Here is a 16,673-nt window from a genome sequence, read left to right as displayed (position 1 = left end):
TGGTCATTTCATAGCAGACTGTCCTAAGCCAAAGAAGGACATTCGAGTATCAACTGAAAAGGGAAAGAAGCCCTATGAGCACAAAAAAAGGACTAAGGATGACAAGAAATCATACAAAAAGAAACATGAAGTGCTTTTGGCTGAAGAAAGCAAATCTAAGTGGGCAGAAACTGATTGTGATGAGTCATAACTAGAAAGTCCAAGCAGTTCAAGTGAAGATGAAGAGGAAGTCAAATGCTTAATGGCAGATAACGCTGAACTGGAGTCAGCAAGTGAACATGTATTTGACTTCAGCTCTACTGATTTCACTCGTGAGGAACTCATTACCACATTGCATGACAACGTAAATGAGTATCAGAAACTTGCTCGATCATTTGAGAAGGTTAGAACTGAGCAAACTGATCCCAATGAAAACAAGACAGAAACTGATGAGTCAGTTGAACTATTGAGTCTAAAAAGGGAGATTTCTCAGCAAAAAGCTGAAATGATTGAAAATCAAGCTTTGATATGTCAGTTAAAAACAAAAATTTCAAAACATGCTGAACTGATTAAAGATTGGAACAAGTCTTCAGTTGCATTGACTGAAATGTAGAATTCACAAAAATCAGTTGCTGATAAAACTCGTTTAGACTTTAACAGTCATGATGAAAATGCTACAAGTGATACAAAGCCAATGTTGAATAAAACAAAGGAAAGTACATTATCTTTGTAAAATCAACCATGGTAAATAAATTCTCGAAATCTAATAAACCAACTGTTCAATTGAATGAAAGTAAGACAAAGGCAAACGGTACGGAATTGGATATAGCTCATAGAGTTCAACTGATTCAAGAAACTGGTTTCCTAAACGATTTAGTCACAAAAATCAGTACTCAAAGAATGTCTATTACAATTATTACAATTGTAAGCCAATTCAGAAACGATATCAAAAGAATAGTCAGTTGAAGAAGGATACAAATCATACTGTTTCATCCTCACATCACACACATATTGCCAAAAGTTCGAGAAAAAAACATTTGAAACACAGTAACTAGGAAATCAGTTAGACTGATTCAAGTTTGGGTTCCTAAAAGACAACTCAGTTTAGGACCCAAATGAATATGGGTACCAAAATTATATACTGTATGTGATTGCAGGTAACAGGACCAAGCAAAGAATCAACTTGGTGTCTAAACAGTGGCTATTCGCGACATATGACAGGAGATGCAAATTTTCTATCTAAACTGATCAAATATACTGGACCAAACATCAGTTTTGGAGACAACTTCAAAGGTAAAACTGTGGGTAAGGGCAAGCTTATCCATGGTAACTTTACAATTAAAGATGTTTTGTTAGTTGAGAATTTGAAGTATAACTTGATAAGCATCATTCAGTTATGCGACAATAATTTCTCAGTTCAGTTTGACAGACACACGTGTTCAGTTAGAGACTCAACTGATGAAGTCATCCTAACTGGAAATCGTAGCGGAAATACTTACAAAGTCAGTTGGACTGAACAACCTTATGCACCAGTTTGTTTCATTGCTTCCAAATCTTCTAAAAACTGGTTGTGGCATAAGAGGTTGGATCACTTAAACTTTAAATCTATTGCCTATCTGAGTAACTATGATCTTGTAACTGATTTGCCCAAAATAGATTTTTCAAAAGATAAAATTTGTTTAGCATGTCAGTTTGGTAAACAAATAAGATCTTCATTCAAAATCAGTGGTTGTAAATCATCTTCCTGATGCTTAGAACTGTTACATATAGATCTTTTTGGTCCAATACCAGACATGAGTTTTGTGGGAATGAAATACATCTTAGTAATTGTGGATGATTTTTCAAGATTTACTTGGGTCATTTTTCTCAAATTCAAAGACCAAACTGCTGCACAACTGATTAAGCTCTTCAAAAGACTTTTAAATGAAAAATCAGTGGGGATTGATCGAATAAGGTTTGAAAGAGGGACTGAGTTCATCAATCAAAATCTTTCAACTTTTTTAGAAAATACTGGAATCAACCATGAGCTCTTAGCAGCTAGAACACCTCAGCAAAATGGTGTAGCTGAGAGAAGAAATCGGACCCTTAAAGAAGATGCTAGAATAATACTTGCTGATTCTGGTATTTCTTAAAGGTTTTGGGCAGAAGTAGTAAACACTGCATGTTACACTCATAATAGATCAATGATTAATAAAAATCATATGAAAACACCATATGAGATATGGCATGAAAGAAAAAGTGTGGTTTCTTATTTCAAGATATTTGGCTGCAGATGTTTTATTCTTGATAATGGTAAAAATCATTTAAAAGCCTTTAATGTTAAATCTGCAGAGGGAATATTTCTTGGATATTCTTCAGTTAGCAAAGCATATAGAGTTTTTAATAAAACCTCTTTAAATGTTGAAGAATCCATTCATGTTGTTTTTTATGAAACTGTGCTAACCGATAAACCAACTGATCCAGTTGAGCTAGTTGATCGTTTTACAGAGATCAGTTTGGGGATGATACTGAAGAAGAAAATCATATCAATAGAAATATCCTTCAAACACCTGAACCAGAAATACTAGATCAATCAGTTGAACAGGAACCAACTCCTGACAATCAATTGGTGGAGCAAACAGATGAAATTCAGTTACCAACTGATACAGCTCCAACTGAAACTGAAAACATTCAGTTGCCAACAGAAGAAGTTGCTGATATGGAAGCAACAAATACTAAACTCAGATGGAAGAAATCACATCCTCTAGAATTGGTGATAGGTAATCCATCTGACCCGGTAAGAACAAAAAATCAAATGCTTAATTTTTTCATTCATTCTGCTTTTGTCTCACAACTAGAACCAAAGAAAACTGACGAGGCTCTTGCTGATCCTCACTGGATAAATGCAATTCAAGAGGAGATAAATCAGTTTACCCATAAATATGTCTGGAACTTAGTTCCAAGACAAGTTTTTAAAACAATTCTAGGTACAAAATGGGTATTCAGAAATAAACTGAATGAAGATGGTTCGGTTGCATGCAACAAAGCAAGATTGGTAGCACAAGGATACAAGCGGGAAGAAGGAAATGACTATGATGATTCGTATGCACCAGTTGCAAGACTGGAAGAAATCAGAATGTTGCTAGCCTATGCATCATTCAAGAACTTTAAAATCTACCAAATTGATGTAAAAAGTGCATTTCTGATTGGTCAGTCGCAAGAAGAAGTTTATGTTGAGCAACCACCAGGTTTTATCAATCACTCTTTTCCTGATCATGTCTATCATTTGAACAAAGCATTATAGGGTCTTAAACAAGCTCCAAGAGCTTGGTATGAGACACTTTAAAAATTCTTAATTGATCATGATTTTACTGTTGGATCAGTTAACAAGACCTTTTTCAAATTTTCTAAGAATGATCACATTTTACTTGTGCAAATATATGTTGATGATATTATATTTGGGTCAACTAACCCCAAATTTTGTGAGAAATTTGCCAAGTTAATGCAGGACAAATTTGAGATGAGTATGATAGGTGAATTGACATTCTTTCTCGTGCTACAAGTGAAGCAACTGGAAACTGGTATTTTTATCAATCAGACCAAATACACGAAGGAATTACTCAAGAAATTTGGCATGGAAACATGCTCAACTGCAAGCACTCTCATGAGTTCATCAGTCAAATTGGACAATGATCAAGGGGGAATATCAATTGAGACGACACTCTACAAAGGTTTAATAGGTTCATTATTGTACCTAACTGTTAGTCGTCCTGATATTGTATTTTCTATTTGCATGTGTGCTAGATTTCAAGCAAATCCTAAGCAATCGCATTTTTCAGTTTCCAAAAGAATTTTAAAATATCTAAAAGTCACTCAAAATGTGGGATTGTGGTACGCTAAGGACTCTTCTTTCAATTTATTAGATATTCAGATGCAGATTATGCAGGATGTAAGCTAGATCGTAAAAAGAACCAGTGGATCTTGTCAGTTTCTAGGAGGCAGACTGATCTCATGGTTCAGCAACAAGCAAACATCAATAGCTACTTCCACAACTAAAGCAAAATACCTTGCTGCTGGAAGCTACTATGCCCAAGTGCTCTGGATTCAGCAACAACCGAAATATTATGGAGTTGATGCTAAAGAATCTCTCATATTTTGTGATAATACGAGCACGATTGCAATAACTTACAATCTAGTTCTTCACTCAAGGACCAAGCATATTGATGTCATGCATCACTTCATCGGAGGTGCTCTAAATAAAGCTATCAGACTGGAATATGTGACAATTGAACAACAAGCTGCTGACATCTTCATTAAACCATTTCCAGAGACTAAGTTTTCTCACTTTCGCAATATACTTGGTTTAATTGATTTATCTTAATTATATCAGTTTTATTGCTGCTTTGTCAGTTGCTTTTCATTCAGTTTGTCATTTAAATGTTTATCAACTTATGTCAGTTAGTCATTTATCAGTTATTATATTCAGTTAGTCAACTGTTTGTCAACTGATGTCAGTTCGTCATTTATCAGTTATTGCATTCAGTTAGTTAATTATCAACTAATGAAATTTTAGTTTTTGCAGAAAGTAAAGAGACAACAGAAATGATACAAATCAAGATTTTATTAAGAATAAAATTGAAACCATACAACATCATTCAGTTCTCTACCTGCAGCTTCTTTCCAATCATTTAACCAATTTATCAGTTCTTGGCAATGCAGATCTCTGAAGAACTCGGAAGTAGAGATCTTCTCAAGATGATGTCATTCTTTCCAAAGCAACACATGCAGCAGAACTACATCAGTGACAAGCTTTGAAACGTGACAGACGTTAAAACGCCTGAAGTACTTCCTTGCAACAGCTCTCTGAGTGGTAGTGAGAACTGAACCATGTCTTCGAATAGACTAGAGATCATGAAATTTAACCTAAGAAGACATGACCTTCATCCAGATATATTCTTCGATGTCTTTCTTCACAAGTTCAGTTGAGAAAGTGTCCTTTATGTCACTAAGAGATGTGTACTGCTGCAGGCATCTGAAATGCTTGAACTAGACAAACTAGAAAAACTAGACATACCGGAAATTTTGAACTGTTGTTATCTAACATTTTTCTTATCTTACTTATAGACATGTCTCATTTAATATTGAAGAAGATAAAGAGACTCAAGTTAATTGAAACGTCTTTTGACTTACACAGACTGAGTTTTTATTACCCTTTTCTTTTATAATATGCATTTATTATGTGGGGACCCGGACGCTAATCATCTTCTTAATCATCTTTTTGGGATTTAATTATCAATTAATATAAAACAGGGTCTAAAAATTTTTCTTTTTAAATTATAACTGCGAAAGGTAATGGACTCTAAATACTATACATGTCTGTATACAAAATACAAATTCAGTATTAAAATACAATAATGTACAACCTTCTAATCTAAGGTTCACTACTAAAGTTCTAGTAGTAAAATCCAATCTACTGTAAGTCCGGATTCACCACGCTAAACTCGTCTTCTCTCGTCATCTTCTCGACCCTGCTCCAGCCCCACCTGTTGTCATGCACACATACAAAACACGACAACAGCCGGATAACTCCGGTGAGAATAAATCCCAGTATAACACATGGTAAGCATGTATATAAACAAACTAATTCATAAAGCATGCGATCATGTATAAACACAATATATTTCATAATCTATGAAATTAAGCATGCAGCTCAAATCAGATAAACATGCATATAAACAATCTAAATCATAAAACATGCTAGCACAACTGGAAGCAATAACGATGGGTCCCACGATCTAGGAGCCACATCCATATAAGCATGAAGTCCTAATCAAATCATGTCTAGACTTGACTCGATCTAGAACTCTAGGGATCCCGGGGTGAATAAGACGATCTATCACCTACTCTCCAATCGGGGTGACGGTACGTCTTATTCCTAGACTTCGGCCTGATCTGTATCCGCATCTACAATAGGGGAGGTGATCTTCCCCTAAGCTGTGATATCGCCGAACGTCTAGAAGTCTACCTGATCTCCAGACTGTCCTATCTTAATGCATGAATACAAAATCTGTAAACAAGCATAATCATCTTAATGCGATGTAACACGATCTGTAAACAAAGCGTAATCATCTTAACATAATCTGCATACAAGATCTATTAACAAATATAATCATGTCAAGATATATCATAATCATCTCAAAATAAAACAATGAACAAGTATGTGATTTTATTGGGCAACTCAAATGTGATCTCAATTGAATTGTTTCTTCCCGAATATCACATGAATTATACCTTTGTCGTCCCCGTCTGAGGAGGAAGAAGTCTCGAAGTTCAGTCTGTCCATATCCGATCTGAAATGACAATATAAATACACTGTATCAGTGTGTATCTCAAAACACAATCTGTTCTGATCAATACTCAACTCAGTACATAATCTGATCAATCTGAACAAAACACAATCTGATCATATCAACAATATCACGATATAATCTAAATCATATCTGAATCTGATCAATCTGTTCCAGCATATGAATATCTAACAAATACATCTTCAGAGATGCTGAAATACAAAACATAGACATACGATATTCTTTCTTCGATATGACTTCACATATCTACTGAATAATCTACCCAGACATACAAGAATAATCATCTATTCATTCTTCAATCAAGAATACCACCATTTAGTGTGAATTCCCAGTCAGTATCTTCTAAAATTCATAACAATTGTATAACCAATTTATTCTTAATTCTGTCTTCGATTATACAATGTCCACGGTAGTAGAAACACCATATCTGAATCATATACAGTTCTGACAACATCATATTTCTAAAACATCACAAAACGTAACAAAACTTACGTCCTTGTGCAGCTATAGAAGGGAGGAGCACGCTACCGTGTTCGAATTTGAATTCTGATGCACGGATTCCTTACAAATCAATTTAGAACCTCACGAAGACAAGTTTTCTCTCCAACCTTCGATTTCTGCTTCTTTCTCCTCTGAAAGACACGAGTTCCACTTGTATATATACTACATGCATGTTCAAAATCGTGGCATAGTTCTTAGCTTTGCACGTCACACCGCGGGTGCGGTATGAACTTGACCGCGGGTGCGGTCTTGCACCGCGGGTGCGGTCACTTCCTGCACCGCAGGTGCGGTCTAGCCTCGAATAAAATTTGCCAACTTTCTGTCCAAGCACCGCGGGTGCGGTCTGGGCTGCACCGCGGGTGCGGTGTGGCTTCGGCCTTTCTTGCAAAAATCCACAGTTGCATGACCGCGGGTGCACTCCTGTTCTGGGCGCGGGTGCGGTCTTGCAAACCCTATTTTCTCATGTCTTTTCTTCCCTCATTGCATGTCATGCATTCTCATATCTTCCGAGTCTCCCGTTAATGAAAATTAATAATCTTGGTTTAACAATTCTATAATTCTCGGGCATTACATTTCTCTCCCTCTTAGATCTGAGTTCGTCCTCGAACTCATAAACAATCACTTTGGAGATAACAGAGGAAATGCATACTAGAGTTTAAATCAAAACTCAACTCCCTGATCCCCATCTGGAATACGAATTCATGAAGTATGCTATCATAATACCTCTTAAATTAACTCTGACAAAATCAGTCTTGCCATGTTGGTTATACAACATCCGTATAAACCAATCACAGTTCATAACAGCCTATCAGTATCATCTGCTGTTATTAAAGCTGTTTCTTCCCAATCAATGACACATACCATCTTCAGCTTCATATACCAATCGTCATCATCTGACGTTGGTTTCTTCAATCTGTTCATTCTGGACTATCTTGATAGATATTGTCATACAGTAAGTCACATAATGACAATAATCTATATCAACTAGTACTAACATCCCGTACTAAAGTTCTACCAATATCTCCCAATATCTGGTGATATACTCTGACCATCTGTTAATCTGTAATAAATCTGCACAAGAGAGCTTATGATATATTCTATCACAAGTACAACTCTATCAAAATCACAATCTGATATCATCTAATTCAATATTCTAATCTATCTGATTATTTCTTTGACATCGATCTATGTCATCTAGTTCTGTTTGTACGTAATCTGGTACAAACTGATAGATATAGATTGAGAAATCTGTCAATCATAATCATATCATATCATAATCGCGGTAATTTCATTACGAAAGCCATAGAAATGTACTCCCATTTCTATTCAGAACTATACAAAATCTGTAATAATCTTCTAATTTCTATCTTTTTGTCTTCTTCTGTTAGCAATTCAGACTTGTCAGTACAATTTCTGCCAACATTTCTGTACACATTCTGTTATAACCGATCTAATCTGTTTATATCACGACTGTCTGTTCGAATATCATACATTCTCAACTATCTGAATGAAAACTGAATCCACTACTATGCGGTTCTGACACTATCTGTGAGTTCAGATTCGAACTATCCTGTATAAACAAATCAGTGAATAACATAAATTAAGTAAGAAATACCTACCTGGTATTCAGCTCTGACTATCAATATCAAAATCTGTAAACAATTCTGAAACATTTTGATATCATAGAATAATCAGTTCCATTCAACACAAAATCACAGATCTGTTAATTCTGATTGATGTTCTGTTCTGATTAGCAAAATACAATTCTGAACCCTCTGATTCCTAAATTGATGTACACTCAACTGGTTACAATAAACTGTACCAACACTGATTCACAATAACAGTAATATTACATCAGATTCAGCATAGTAAGAACCTATACAGATCTAGTGAGTCTAAGCAAACTCATAAAATAACAAAATCAAGCAACTGTAAATTCTGGCTATCTGACCAATCCTCATACTGCCCAGATCAACTGCTCTATCTCATCTGCAAATAACATATGCTCCCAACACTATCAGATAACACAATTACTGATGTAGAACAATAACAATACTCAGCAGATATATAACAATAATCGAATAAGATAATCGGTCAAATCAGACAATATACATTTCTGACATTTCTGACATTTCTGAAATTTCTGATCTTTCTAATATCGGTATCTTTAATTAATCACAATCTCAACTGTATCAAAATCAATTTGTATACTAACTTCAGATATCGCATATTCTGAATACAATCTGTTTCAAGCAAGATTCTTATCTGAACAACTTCTGTATACAACCATTACAATTCTCAGAATATTCAATATATTCTTCAAATATTCTATTCCGTCAATCAGATGCTACAATCATATTAAAATCTCATAGATATAACAAGCATAGACTCATCAGAACATCTCTGAATATTCTAAACATGCTAAAGAGTATCACTAAATCAGATGTAACTCCTGGTCGGTACTCTTCTACTGATCTTTTAAGTCATTCTGTATCATTCTGTACATTCAATATCCTTCTGCACTGAATTCTAAAACAGCACTCAATATCTGATTTGAATTCAATTTTGAAATCTATCTTTCTGATATAAGCAATTCTGAAATCTTATCTGACAACATAGGTCAACTCATACATTATTGACATATCTGTCAATACTAGGCTCGATTTCAGTAAATCTACTGAATACATAAGGATACTATCTGTTCCTTTCTGTATTAATCGAGTCATACACAACACAGATATCAAAGGAATTCGAAATCTAGAATCCTTACTGTGAAATCTCTACTCATCAGCCATATATGGTCTGAATCTTGTACTTTCCTGACTGGCATTTATACTGGTTCTGTACTTGTTTAGCATATTAACATCAATAATGCGGTCGAATCAGAAGACACAAGTACATTATAATCTAACTCAATCTTATTCTTATCTTACTGTAGAAATTTCTGATATTCCTATTTCTTTCCCAACAAAGAGGAATCAACACCACAGTACAACCAACCTCACAGATACATCATATATCAATGCAATTCAGTCTAAGATAATCGTAGGGAATGCAGTAGTATATATCAATACATATGCAATCGAATTATAAAGAATAGTACCTGTTGTGGATTCTAGGTCTGTTTCTCAAATAAACGATGTTCCCTAAGATCTTCGGGACCATTTCTGGGGACAAACTTTAGCAAAATGCCGCAGCTGTTTATAGTTATTGCATCTACCAAGCACTCCTTGGCATTGCTCTGAGGAATGTCTCCTTCCGCAAGTCCTACAATAGACATCAGTATGGCTTGAACTCGAACCACTTGAGCAAGAGGAGCCACTTCCCAACTTCTTGAATGGCTTCTTACGAGTTTTCAGCAACTCTTGTTTCCCACTCGTACTGCCACGCTCATATCGAAGAGGGGATTGCTGTTTCTGGGGTAACTTCACACACAACCTTGTCAATTTTCTAATCAGACTCGCCTCCGCTCTCTTCGCCCTACTCAGGATGTCAGCAAAATGGTAAGGTCGTTGCAAATTCATGAATGCAACTACCTCTGAATTCAACCCTCTGATGAATTGATTTACTATAGCTTCATCATTTCCAGCTAAATGAGGAGCAAAATGCATTAGAGTCGAGAATTTAGCAATATATTCGTCAATATTTAGCTGCCTTTGGCTCAAATTCTCAAACTCTAATTTATTGTCCTTTCGGTATGAAGCTGAGAAAAATCTTCGATAGAATTCAGTTCTGAATATTTCCCACGAAATCACTGTACCTCTCTGTGCCCACATTCTTGTACTAGTAATCCACCAACTCCTGGCGGCTTCTCGTAACTGGTAAGGCACCATTTTAACTCTCTGTTCATCTATACAATCAAGTAAATCAAACAAGATTTCTATATCGTCAAACCAGTTCTGACAGTCTTCAGATGTCTCGGTACCACTCAGAATCGGCGGTTGTAATAACTCAAATTCTTTCATCTTTTCTTCAAGCTGAGCTTCTGATGCATCTAGCTGTTCAGACGAAGTACTACCCCTTTCTGGAAATCTCCGAGGCGGTATATCTGAATGTCAAACAAATCAATGTACAATCTGTATAATCTGTCTCAGCCCTCCTCTGATCATATACCTCTGATTCAGACTCGGTTCTGATCCAGGCTTAGTAAGTAAATGCTGCAATCAACTCAGATACAAACAACATGTAATAGGGAAAACAGTAAATCATGCTAGCACACATCATGCAAATCACCATTGACGTAAATCTCATGCTATCAATCCCATGCAAGGAAGAAAATTCAATCTACCCCGCTCATTCTCTTCTATCTCAATCTAACTCAGTCTAAAGGATCTATCAGTTCTGACTATCTCAATCTAAAGGATCTCTCGCTCTAATAATCTAAGTCTAAAGGAACTATCAGCTCTGATACCACCTGTTGTGGGGACCCAAACGCTAATCATCTTCTTAATCATCTTTTTGGGATTTAATTATCAATTAAGATAAAACAGGGTCTAAAAATTTTTCTTTTTAAATTATAACTGCGAAAGGAAATGGTCTCTAAATACTATACATGTCTGTATACAAAATACAAATTCAGTATTAAAATACAATAATGTACAACCTTCTAATCTAAGGTTCACTACTAAAGTTCTAGTAGTAAAATCCAATCTACTGTAAGTCCGGATTCACCACGCTAAACTCGTCTTCTCTCGTCATCTTCTCGACCCTGCTCCAGCCCCACCTGTTGTCATGCACACATACAAAACACGACAACAGCCGGATAACTCCGGTGAGAATAAATCCCAGTATAACACATGGTAAGCATGTATATAAACAAACTAATTCATAAAGCATGCGATCATGTATAAACACAATATATTTCATAATCTATGAAATTAAGCATGCAGCTCAAATCAGATAAACATGCATATAAACAATCTAAATCATAAAACATGCTAGCACAACTGGAAGCAATAACGATGGGTCCCACGATCTAGGAGCCACATCCATATAAGCATGAAGTCCTAATCAAATCATGTCTAGACTTGACTCGATCTAGAACTCTAGGGATCCCGGGGTGAATAAGACGATCTATCACCTACTCTCCAATCGGGGTGACGGTACGTCTTATTCCTAGACTTCGGCCTGATCTGTATCCGCATCTACAATAGGGGAGGTGATCTTCCCCTAAGCTGTGATATCGCCGAACGTCTAGAAGTCTGCCTGATCTCCAGACTGTCCTATCTTAATGCATGAATACAAAATCTGTAAACAAGCATAATCATCTTAATGCGATGTAACACGATCTGTAAACAAAGCATAATCATCTTAACATAATCTGCATACAAGATCTATTAACAAATATAATCATGTCAAGATATATCATAATCATCTCAAAATAAAACAATGAACAAGTATGTGATTTTATTGGGCAACTCAAATGTGATCTCAATTGAGTTGTTTCTTCCCGAATATCACATGAATTATACCTTTGTCGTCCCCGTCTGAGGAGGAAGAAGTCTCGAAGTTCAGTCTGTCCATATCCGATCTGAAATGACAATATAAATACACTGTATCAGTGTGTATCTCAAAACACAATCTGTTCTGATCAATACTCAACTCAGTACATAATCTGATCAATCTGAACAAAACACAATCTGATCATATCAACAATATCACGATATAATCTAAATCATATCTGAATCTGATCAATCTGTTCCAGCATATGAATATCTAACAAATACATCTTCAGAGATGCTGAAATACAAAACACAGACATACGATATTCTTTCTTCGATATGACTTCACATATCTACTGAATAATCTATCCAGACATACAAGAATAATCATCTATTCATTCTTCAATCAAGAATACCACCATTTAGTGTGAATTCCCAGTCAGTATCTTCTAAAATTCATAACAATTGTATAACCAATTTATTCTTAATTCTGTCTTCGATTATACAATGTCCGCGGTAGTAGAAACACCATATCTGAATCATATACAGTTCTGACAACATCATATTTCTAAAACATCACAAAACGTAACAAAACTTACGTCCTTGTGTAGCTATAGAAGGGAGGAGCACGCTACCGTGTTCGAATTTGAATTCTGATGCACGGATTCCTCACAAATCAATTTAGAACCTCACGAAGACAAGTTTTCTCTCCAACCTTCGATTTCTGCTTCTTTCTCCTCTGAAAGACACGAGTTCCACTTGTATATATACTACATGCATGTTCAAAATCGTGGCATAGTTCTTAGCTTTGCACGTCACACCGCGGGTGCGGTATGAACTTGACCGCGGGTGCGGTCTTGCACCGCGGGTGCGGTCACTTCCTGCACCACAGGTGCGGTCTAGCCTCGAATAAAATTTGCCAACTTTCTGTCCATGCACCGCGGGTGCGGTCTGGGCTGCACCGCGGGTGCGGTGTGGCTTCGGCCTTTCTTGCAAAAATCCACAGTTGCATGACCGCGGGTGCACTCCTGTTCTGGGCGCGGGTGCGGTCTTGCAAACCCTATTTTCTCATGTCTTTTCTTCCCTCATTGCATGTCATGCATTCTCATATCTTCCGAGTCTCCCGTTAATGAAAATTAATAATCTTGGTTTAACAATTCTATAATTCTCGGGCATTACATTTCTCTCCCTCTTAGATCTGAGTTCGTCCTCGAACTCATAAACAATCACTTTGGAGATAACAGAGGAAATGCATACTAGAGTTTAAATCAAAACTCAACTCCCTGATCTCCATCTGGAATACGAATTCATGAAGTATGCTATCATAATACCTCTTAAATTAACTCTGACAAAATCAGTCTTGCCATGTTGGTTATACAACATCCGTATAAACCAATCACAGTTCATAACAGCCTATCAGTATCATCTGCTGTTATTAAAGCTGTTTCTTCCCAATCAAGGACACATATCATCTTCAGCTTCATATACCAATCGTCATCATCCGACGTTGGTTTCTTCAATCTGTTCATTCTGGACTATCTTGATAGCTATTGTCATACAGTAAGTCACATAATGACAATAATCTATATCAACTAGTACTAACATCCCGTACTAAAGTTCTACCAATATCTCCCAATATCTGGTGATATACTCTGACCATCTGTTAATCTGTAATAAATCTGCACAAGAGAGCTTATGATATATTCTATCACAAGTACAACTCCATCAAAATCACAATCTGATATCATCTAATTCAATATTCTAATCTATCTGATTATTTCTTTGACATCGATCTATGTCATCTAGTTCTGTTTGTACGTAATCTGGTACAAACTGATAGATATAGATTGAGAAATCTGTCAATCATAATCATATCATATCATAATCGCGGTAATTTCATTACGAAAGCCATAGAAATGTACTCCCATTTCTATTCAGAACTATACAAAATCTGTAATAATCTTCTGATTTCTATCTTTTTGTCTTCTTCTGTTAGCAATTCAGACTTGTCAGTACAATTTCTGCCAACATTTCTGTACACATTCTGTTATAACCGATCTAATCTGTTTATATCACGACTGTCTGTTCGAATATCATACATTCTCAACTATCTGAATGAAAACTGAATCCACTACTATGCGGTTCTGACACTATCTGTGAGTTCAGATTCGAACTATCCTGTATAAACAAATCAGTGAATAACATAAATTAAGTAAGAAATACCTACCTGGTATTCAGCTCTGACTATCAATATCAAAATCTGTAAACAATTCTGAAACATTTTGATATCATAGAATAATCAGTTCCATTCAACACAAAATCACAGATCTGTTAATTCTGATTGATGTTCTATTCTGATTAGCAAAATACAATTCTGAACCCTCTGATTCCTAAACTGATGTACACTCAACTGGTTACAATAAACTGTACCAACACTGATTCACAATAACAGTAATATTACATCAGATTCAGCATAGAAAGAACCTATACAGATCTAGTGAGTCTAAGCAAACTCATAAAATAACAAAATCAAGCAACTGTAAATTCTGGCTATCTGACCAATCCTCATACTGCCCAGATCAACTGCTCTATCTCATCTGCAAATAACATATGCTCCCAACACTATCAGATAACACAATTACTGATGTAGAACAATAACAATACTCAGCAGATATATAACAATAATCGAATAAGATAATCGGTCAAATCAGACAATATACATTTCTGACATTTCTGACATTTCTGAAATTTCTGATCTTTCTAATATCGGTATCTTTAATTAATCACAATCTCAACTGTATCAAAATCAAATTGTATACTAACTTCAGATATCGCATATTTTGAATACAATCTGTTTCAAGCAAGATTCTTATCTGAACAACTTCTGTATACAACCATTACAATTCTCAGAATATTCAATATATTCTTCAAATATTCTATTCCGTCAATCAGATGCTACAATCATATTAAAATCTCATAGATATAACAAGCATAGACTCATCAGAACATCTCTGAATATTCTAAACATGCTAAAGAGTATCACTAAATCAGATGTAACTCCTGGTCGGTACTCTTCTACTGATCTTTTAAGTCATTCTGTATCATTCTGTACATTCAATATCCTTCTGCACTGAATTCTAAAACAGCACTCAATATCTGATTTGTATTCAATTTTGAAATCTATCTTTCTGATATAAGCAATTCTGAAATCTTATCTGACAACATCGGTCAACTCATACATTATTGACATATCTGTCAATACTAGGCTCGATTTCAGTAAATCTACTGAATACATAAGGATACTATCTGTTCCTTTCTGTATTAATCGAGTCATACACAACACAGATATCAAAGGAATTCGAAATCTAGAATCCTTACTGTGAAATCTCTACTCATCAGCCATATCTGGTCTGAATCTTGTACTTTCCTGACTGGAATTTATACTGGTTCTGTACTTGTTTAGCATATTAACATCAATAATGCGGTCGAATCAGAAGACACAAGTACATTATAATCTAACTCAATCTTATTCTTATCTTACTGTAGAAATTTCTGATATTCTTCTTTCTTTCCCAACAAAAAGGAATCAACACCACAGTACAACCAACCTCACAGATACATCATATATCAATGCAATTCAGTCTAAGATAATCGTAGGGAATGCAGTAGTATATATCAATACATATGCAATCGAATTATAAAGAATAGTACCTGTTGTGGATTCTAGGTCTGTTTCTCAAATAAACGATGTTCCCTAAGATCTTCGGGACCATTTCTGGGGACAAACTTTAGCAAAATGCCCCAGCTGTTTATAGATATTGCATCTACCAAGCACTCATTGGCATTGCTCTGAGGAATGTCTCCCTCCGCAAGTCCTACAATAGACATCAGTATGGCTTGAACTCGAACCACTTGAGCTAGAGGAGCCACTTCCCAACTTCTTGAATGGCTTCTTACGAGTTTTCAGCAACTCTTGTTTCCCACTCGTACTGCCACGCTCATATCGAAGAGGGGATTGCTGTGTCTGGGGTAGCTTCACACACAACCTTGTCAATTGTCTAATCAGACTCGCCTCCGCTCTCTTCGCTCTACTCAGGATGTCAGCAAAATGGTAAGGTCGTTGCAAATTCATGAATGCAACTACCTCTGAATTCAACCCTCTGATGAATTGATTTATTATAGCTTCATCATTTCCAGCTAAATGAGGAGCAAAATGCATTAGAGTCGAGAATTTAGCAATATATTCGTCAATATTTAGCTGCCCTTGGCTCAAATTCTCAAATTCTAATTTCTTGTCCTTTCGGTATGAAGCTGAGAAAAATCTTCGATAGAATTCAGTTCTGAATATTTCCCACGAAATCACTGTACCTCTCTGTGCCCACATTCTTGTACTAGTAATCCACCA

Source organism: Primulina eburnea, chromosome 2 (assembly GCF_022965805.1).
Source record: "Primulina eburnea isolate SZY01 chromosome 2, ASM2296580v1, whole genome shotgun sequence".
NCBI classification, from domain to species: Eukaryota; Viridiplantae; Streptophyta; class Magnoliopsida; order Lamiales; family Gesneriaceae; genus Primulina; species Primulina eburnea.
This window is presented reverse-complemented; position numbering follows the sequence as displayed.